The 9049-nt window shown below is 42.7% G+C and overlaps 1 protein-coding gene across 1 annotated transcript in view; it reads left to right on the top strand.

Moving 5' to 3' along the window:
* Nucleotides 1–9049, top strand: part of LOC306835646 (uncharacterized protein) — a 380835-nt gene that overhangs the window by 43386 nt on the left and 328400 nt on the right. The gene's annotated exons all lie outside the window — the stretch shown is intronic.

Below are 9049 nucleotides of genomic sequence, written 5' to 3' on the forward strand. Positions count from 1 at the left end.
TCTTCTGTCTGTGCAGACAGTAAAGGTCAAAGGTCGAGCAGTTCCATGAATGGACCAGTTCTGCTTTCACCAACAGGAACAAAACGCTGTTGATGAATGAACAGATGATAACCTGCAGCTGTGTTGTGTCTCCTTCTCTCCATCAGACGCCTGTGAGCTGCAACTGGACACAAACACAGTGAGCAGAGACCTGAAACTGTCTGACAACAACAGGAAGGTGACATGTGTGGAGGAGGATCAGTCATATCCTGATCATCCAGACAGATTTAACTATTGTTCTCAGCTGCTGTGTCGGACTGGTCTGACTGGTCGCAGTTACTGGGAGGTCGAGTGGATAGGAGGGGTTGATGTATCAGTGAGTTACAGAGGAATCGGAGGGAAAGGAGGTGATGGACGTGTGTTTGGATCTAATGATCAGTCCTGGACTCTGAGCTGCTCTAATGAAGGTTACTGTGTCTGGCACAATAAAAGAAACATAGACATCTCGTCCTCCTCCTCCTCCTCCTCCTCTTCCTTCTCCTCCTCCTCCTTTGTCTCTAACAGAGTAGCAGTGTATTTGGACCGTCCTGCTGGATCTCTGTCCTTCTACAGAGTCTCCTCTGACAAACTGATCCACCTCCACACCTTCAACACCACATTCACTGAACCTCTCTATCCTGGGTTTGGACTCTGCTTACCTGGTTCTTCAGTGTATCTGTGTGGTTAGTTAGTCTGAGAAACACTGCTGACTTAAGATCAGCTGACTCTGTTCACTCTGTCCAGCTGCTCTGAGACTGAAGAACAAAGAACATGCATTAACAATCTCAGGGCGATGAATGTTAGATTCATTGATTACAGGATTCATACTGCACCGGTGAACATCCAGGGTTTGGACATTGAGATGGTGGAGACGTACAAGTACCTGGGTCCTCTGGAGTGTGCAGGACTCTGTTAGGGACATTTTATGACTCTGTGGTGGCGTCTGCACTTTTCTATGCAGTGGTCTGCTGGGGAGGAAGAAGCACAGCGAGAGACAGGAAGAGACTGAACAGACTGGTCAGGAGGGCCGGTTCGGTCCTGGACTGTCCTCTGGATTCTGACTGTCCTCTGGACTCTGTAGAGGAGGGGGCTGAGAGAATCATGGACAACTTCTCACCCCCTGCATGACACTTCGGGGTCTTTGAGCAGATCCTTCAGCAGCAGACTGAGACACCCACCCTGCAAGATTGAGAACTCCAGCAGGTCCTTTATTCAGGAAGGGACAGAGTCGTCTGTGCTTCCTGAGATGGCTGGGGTCCTTCAACATCTGCAAAAAGCTGCTGCAGATGTTCTACCAGTCTGTGGTGTCCAGCGTCCTCTTCTATGCAGTGGTGTGCTGGGGAGGAAGCTGCAAGAAGAGGGACGCAGCACGCCTGGACAGACTTCTGAGGAGGGCTAGCTCTGTGGTGGGCACAGAGCTGGACTCACTGGTGAGGAGGACTGGCTCTGTGGTGGGTACAGAGCTGGACTCACTGGTGACAGTGGTAGAGAGGAGGTCTCTGGACAAAATGCTCTCCATCATGGACAACACACACCACCCGCTGCACAGCACCTTCACCGGTCAGAGGAGCATATTCAGTGACAGACTGCTGTCACAGTCGTGCTCCACGGACAGACTCAAGAACTCTTTTGTTCCCCTATAGGCCATCAGACTGTACAACACTTCACTGTCACGACAGGGAAGAAGCACATGGTGAACCCTGGACTAATTTTTCACTTTTTTTCTCACTCCTCATCTGCACTGCTGACCTCAGAGTCAGCCTCCAGTTGGACACTTTAATGCATATTGATAGTCACCTTACTGAGCACAGGTCACTTTAATGATAATCATGTCTGGTTTCATCCTACTGTTGTGTTATGCTACATCTGTAATGGTTGACATGATCACCCTAACTAGGTCAAGTTTAACTCTATTGTCTTTGACACTTAATGCTAATCTGCTCCTCAATAGTTGGGTACTTTAATGGTAATCACCCTAATCACTCCTGGTTTCACCTTATTGTTTTGGACACTTAATGCTAATCACCGCTCCTTTATGTTGCTGAGCACTTTAATGGCCCAGTCTGCATCCCTGCATTGACTGTTTAATGACTGTACTCACACCTCTGGCACTACCTCAAACACCTCTGTACATGCACATGGAACTAGTTTCTAGAAGGTCAGCACTTTGTTTCTAAGGCTCTTTAACTGTTTACAGGTCTCTTTTAATCAGCATGTTTTTTCTCTCCTTCACAGGTTAGGTACATTATGCTATATACGTTTTAAGTCTAATGCTAATGCTAACTGCACAGGTCATGTACATTATGCTATATAAGTTTTAAGTCTAATGCTAATGCTAACTGCACAGGTTTAACCTGTAATTATGTTTACTCTTAGTCACATAGAGGCTGCTAAATCTTTTTTGGGGGATTATTGTATACAGAGAGGAGGGGGGACAGCAGGTGTAGATAGGTTTCTAACAGGTTCAAATAATTTGTAGATAAACTTTGATTGACTTTATTGTTTTTATCAGTGATAGTTATGCTAATGAGTAAATAGCTAATTTGCTTAAGCTAGCCTTTAAATATTTGAACCAAGTTAGCTAGCGAGAAGATTTCATTAAAAAGTTTACAATAACTGAATTTGCATTATATACAGATATTTGTGTTATTCTTAGTCCCCTGCACTTACAATAAATTAACATACACTTAAATATGACAGTTTGATGTAACGTACCTGATTAAATACAGTCACATGTTGTTCTGAGATGGTGGAGTCAACTCTGATGTCATTTCCTCTTCTACATGATTTTATTTTCCTAATTTAGTGTGTAAACCTCGTAAAATAAAACTAACTGAATGTAACTCGACCACTGTCAAGCATTAACTTAAAACTTTTCATAACTTCTCTGTGTTTTTATTATTTAGTTTTTACAATTGCGAGATTCACGTTCATTCTAGGGAATATATATATATATATATATATATATATATATATATATATATATATATATATACATACATAGACCATGCCCCAAACTTTTGAACGGTAGTGTATGTATATTGAGATTTAAATAGAATCTACATTATGCATATACTTTCAAACACACTAGGCAGAGGCCCGTGTGTTATTCCACCCCTGGGTAGGAGGGTCTACATGTAACTATAAGATATTCCAGGTTAACTGAGCAATGACTCTCAGTGATGGAAGAATCTGTGCACCAAGCTTTATAACAATCTGCCCACAGTATTAAGCACATCTCCTCATAGTGTCACTCTAATAGGCCATGTAATGAGGTTTTCTGCTCCCTGATAGCTGCTGTATTACAGGCTCTGCTCAGACAGTTCAGTATGTGTGGCACCAACATGCGTGTGCTCAGACACACATCATCCCAGGTAGGTTTTGAGTATCGATCGCTTTGTGTGTGAGACCTTGAAATCGGCGATTCAGTCGAGGAGTGACCCCGAGAGAATGAAGAAACTCAAACGTAAATATTACACACACACACACACACACACACACACACACACACACAGCTTGTTGTGAAAAGCTCTGAACTGGGACTGCCTAAATGTTAGAGAAACTTATTTATGTGCAATTTAGGCAGAAAAAAAATGATTAAAACTTATTGTCATTTGCAAACAATAAACGTATGAGATTAGAGCTTGAGTGAGAAAACTTTGAATGTCAAAGTCGTCAGTAAAATAAACTCCGGCTTCACTTTCTGTCCTGACCACTAAACAGGTCATCACCTACTGAATTTAAATCTTTCTGCAGCTCATTTTTCTGGGCTTCCTTTGTCATGTCTGCTCGGATTGTCGACTGTGCATGAAAATCTGGTGAATACACAAACCACAGCTGTGATCCTCCAGAGATGAGGTGTGAAATGAGGCATCGGCTCACCTGTGCTGTGCTTAATGGAGCACAGGAAGAGGTGGAGAGAGTCCTCTCTAACCACCTCATCAATCAAAATACTCCCAGCCTTCATCATTGTTTTAGGAAAAACAGAAGTGCACTAATGCTTTTCAGAAAATATACTTTAATACAGACATTTTCATAACCAGCGTGCATCTAGGACTTGCATGTTAATCAAAAGTACTCATGACACAAAAAACATTGAACAGAACAAGCCTGGACATGCCTCTGTAAGAACAACACAACAAGCAGGTGGATCAGATTTATATTCAGGGCTGCTGAGTAAAGAAAAGAAGCTTTAACCCGTTACCCTTTTTATAGAGTGTGAAATGACTCCTCCCTCATCAGCATGCAGCGCGCCCCTTATCTGTGCACCAAAATGTAACAGCAGCCGCTGCGTTTGATTTATATCCTGTCTCATCTTCAAGGTGAAGTCACGACTTCCAAAAGCTACAACACACCTACTGTACCCACACCTGACAACGGTCTGTGTGAGTGTGTGTGTGTGTGTGTGTGTGTTTCAGGAGTGAATGTGTCCTGCACTTCGGAGGGAGTGTGGTTAAAAATAAAAAAGTCAGATGAATTGATGCTGACAGGAGACGATGTGTGTGTGGACACTTGAGCAGAAAGTTTGGATTTTTTTGTTGACACGCTGCTGGATAGTTTATTAATGCTGACCAGCTGTGATATTGATGCATGAATATTATCTCAGGACGGCCTCGCTGCTGTGGCTTCAGATTTTCCAGTGAGACATCCAGAAATGAGCATAAAAATAAAAATAAAAAAACATCAACACACAACTTTTGAAACACACACAAAAAAAAACTGGAACTCCTTTTGTTGAGTTTTGCAGCTGGACTCTTCTGTGTACGTTTATACAGATGTTGTATCGTACTGCAGCATTAAAGGACGTCCAATATTTAACTTTGCTTTCCAGGCTGAGTAAAATGATGTTCATAGAAATAGTCAATCAAGTTGTCTCTCGTGCTCTGTCCCTTCAGGCTGCTGTAAAAATGCTTTTGAGATTGATTGTAATAATGATTGTTTCCACACAGAAACTTATAATTAAGAACTCAAGAGTGCACAAACAGGAAACACTGCAGCACAATAAAGACTAAAGTGCTATCTTGCAAATAAAGATTGAACAGACTTGTGGATTGGACATTTAAACATCAATAAATAAAGCAGACAATTCTCAGGATGTTCATCTGAGCCCCTTCTGTGACAAACTTTGATTTTCCTTATTAAAACAAACGAGTGGCAAATAAAAGTCAAAACACGAAAAAGCAAACTTTAAACTGCACCATTCAATGTCTGCTTGAGACAAAGATTCAGATGCACCCTCGTGAACACATCGCTGCTGTAGAAACCTTCTTAAAGTTTAGTCAATCAATCTTTGTACAGCATCAATTCAAAACAAGTGTTATCTCAAGACACTTTACAAACAGCAGGTAGACCTTACTTTGTCTGTTAACATTACATAAGAGCAGGTAAACAGACCATGCTCATCGTTAGTTGATCTTGACCAGCTGCATCATTACGATGGACCGCAGACGCCTGCAGAGAGGTGAAGACAGCAGAGCATCTACCACCGTAGGAGAGCTGCCTCCATCTTCAAAGACCCCAAAGGTCACACTCCGACCTTCAGGCTGGAGGTTTGACCTTGTGTGAAATGCAGGACCCCCAGACTGCAGAACTTTCTTTCTTACTGCCGTCCGACTCCTCAACAACTGACAGCGTAACATCACTATCTACCTCATGCTCAGTTTGCACATGATACATTCATTTTTTTGGGTTAGGGTAATTTATACTGCCTCACTATGCCTTACCTTTGTATATTATATATATATTATTACTATTTTTATCATTATTATTAATTTGTATATTTTAATATAGTGTTGTTGGCATTCATTGTCTACAGCAAAGTAAGAATTTCATTGTACAGGGAAACATGTTTCCTCCTGACACTAAACACTTTGAGCTCAAAGAGAGCCTGTTTATTTTAAAGCCTACTTCCTGTTTTAGCTAGCTTGATTAGGCTACCATGACCGAAAACACCTCGGTAGCAAAACTATGACAAGCTGATTATGTAGCATTTGTTAGCTAAGGCTCGTCTCCATCTTCACCTTCTTGTCCGGGTACGATCATTTCTGCTCCGAAAGAAAACAGAACGGTGAACGACTTCTGGGTGAATATTACCAAAACAAGACAAACTTTGTGAAACAGCCGTGGCAAACATTAGCTAAGCCTTACGATCTGTGTGCATCCAATTAAATGCACTAAGTTGACGAGTCACTCAAAAGTGAGCAGAACTTGTTCTAAATACGCGATCACACCTGCAGGTATAGGCCACGCCTACCTGCAGGTGTGTATGTGTATCTGGAAATAGAAGTGTTGCACATTGTTGACACAATCTGTTTCATTTGCGAACCGAACTGATCTATTCTTAATTTAATAAATCTTGAGTAGTTGAACATTTGAGAAACTTGGGGTCACAATGTCTCGTCTCGGAGGTGGTGGTGGGTCCTGATGCTGGACCAGTTGAGAACCACGAGCCTAAAAAATATCCAGTTGGCTTGACTTCAGCCACCAGCCTTCAGTCGGCTGTGCTGAATCATCGAACTGACGAGGGGTTGTTTGATCGTTAGTCAGCTGTAATTGCACACGTCCCTTTTTAAAACCCAGAGCCCCCCCCCCCCCCCCCCCCCCCGTGGTTTTGAAAGAAATGATCATGGATTCAGAAAGTGTTCATCATTCTTCAGTTGTGAGCACAGTGTTTGACTTTAGCGCCACTTTAATGAATATTACGGACCAGATAACGGCTAGCACAGAAAATACTGATTAATGCAGGTTGAAGTTCCATCTGTGTTAAATTATTAGCAGTTAGAAACAAAGGAACGACTTCATTGACTTTAGATTTCCTTGGGAAACACTGAAGGAAGAAGCTAACTTGCCCGTCGTCTGCTCTGCGGTCTTGTGCTGTTATGCTAACCACACGGAGGCTTCACGGGTTGTTTGGCACAGATGCACTGTTGCTGTGTTTAACGTGTAGAAACCGGCCGAACATGAACACACACTCTGTACACTGCAAACAGACACCACACGGTCACTTTTTAAACATAGTGAAGCACTGTGCAGCATAGAGAACACCACAGTGTTTTGACAAATATCCAATAATAGTGAACAAACATGCACCACAAAGAGTAGAATACGCTTTAACACTCCGCGCTACAGCTGTTGTAGCTAACGCCGACGTGTTGGACTGTGTGACAGAGTTAAGCTTTAATATTGCTGCTTACCTGTGCTTAAAGATGACATTGCTTTTGTACATGGCTGTTCAGCTAGGCCACTGGTGTACTGTGATTTTTATTGGTGCATCTTCACAGTGCCTATAGAGAGCTTATTATTATATAGGCAGTGAACTGCAATCAAGTGTGTGTGTGTTTGTTGGTCCTCTGCCGGCCTTCATGAATAAGTTGTCCTCCAACAGAAGCAACAGGAGACTTGGCATCTGTGAGTCATATTGACCATCTCCGCTGAAGATGAAAGTAGTCCATGCGGGATAAACTAGAAGTCAAAGTATCCAAATTCAGAAGACTTCTCCGTCCTCCTGACGAGCGGAGATGAATGAAGAAGGCGCTGTGGAGAAACAGAATAGGAAAACAATTCTTTCTCTGCAGGCGCCATCGCAGGGCTTCAAAGGAGATGGCGAGGACGAGATGAAAGGCCGGATGCATTGTTGTTTTTGGGGGGAAAAAAAGATGGCTGGTCCTTATCTTCCTGATGTCAAGGCTTGCGTTTTGCAGCAGTCTCTTTTATCACTCGGATTTGAAGGCAGAAAAGAGCAGGTTGAATTAAAGGAGGCCTCCGATATTCTTCAAGCTCGACTCGCTTTCATATCTTGAAGTCAAAATGACAAAGAGGAGCACAAAGTTTCTGGAACTGCGCCGGAAGATTCCTGCCGCAAAACAGACTGTTATGGCTGCAGCATCATCTTTGCAGTAAAATACATTTTATCGACGCATGTCCACAGAAGAGTTTTCATCAACAGGCTCAGATATTTTTATTTGGAGTATCTGACAACATTTCAGAAATGATCCCTACAGAGACAGCCATTTTAAAAACAGCAATTTTACCTCACAAACATGGGAGTTGCTGTTTTTATTGCTGGCTCAATCAGGAGTTTGTGTTGTTTGTATGACCTTGTTGTTTTAGAAAAAAAAAATTTAGTTCTGTTCTGTTGTCTGACACTTACCGCCAATGTCCTCATACTCCTCATACGCTTGGTTCTCTCCGGGCGGCGTGCGCCCCGCCCATCTGGGTGTGTTTCTGGAGCGTGGGCGCAGCCATGATGATCAGCCGTACACACAACACAGGAGAACTACAAGACCAGTAAGGTCCTTTACCTGCTTTTGTAAAGTGTCTTGAGATAACGCCTGTTATGAATTGACGCTATATAAATAAAGATTGATTGATTGATTGATTGATCAGTCAGGACTACATCGAAAAATATCTTCTTGTCTGTTTTGTGACTTAATGTTGATCGAGTGATGAAAAATGTGAATATGAGTCTGTACATTGTGTTTTATTTTGAATGCAATGCATTTCCTCGTCTGACTTCCTGTCCAGCATGATCTAGTCTGTCTAGCTTGACGTGTGCTCACGGCGTGCTCTGTCGAAAATATGAGGAATTTGCATCAGCTGTGGAAACAGGAGCATTGACGAGCGGCCGTCGACGCTGGCGTAGCGTGTGCAATGAGAGACCACGGCGTGCAAGAAGTATGTGGACATCTGCAGAACAACAATCTGAGCCTGGTGCGTTTCCTCACAGGGATTACACCGGAGCCTTTAAAGTCTCCTTAACGGCTGCCAGCTGAAGCATCAAACAGCTGAAGCGTTTCTTTAGGTTCTGACACCAAAGTCTGCTCTGGTATAAAAATACCAAAACATATTCAGGTTCCCTCTAATGGGAGAAACTGGAAACAGAGCGTCCAACACCTGTGAAGAGGATCCAGCAGGTAAGTGTTTACACTATCTGTTCTTGTCTTGAGTCACATACTGACTCATGCTAGAGTCCAAAACCTTTTTGTAGTTTTTCATCTTTCCAGAGTAAAAATAACAAATCATCGACGACGAC

This window comes from Symphodus melops, assembly GCF_947650265.1.
Source record: "Symphodus melops genome assembly, chromosome: 15".
Lineage (NCBI taxonomy): Eukaryota > Metazoa > Chordata > Actinopteri > Labriformes > Labridae > Symphodus > Symphodus melops.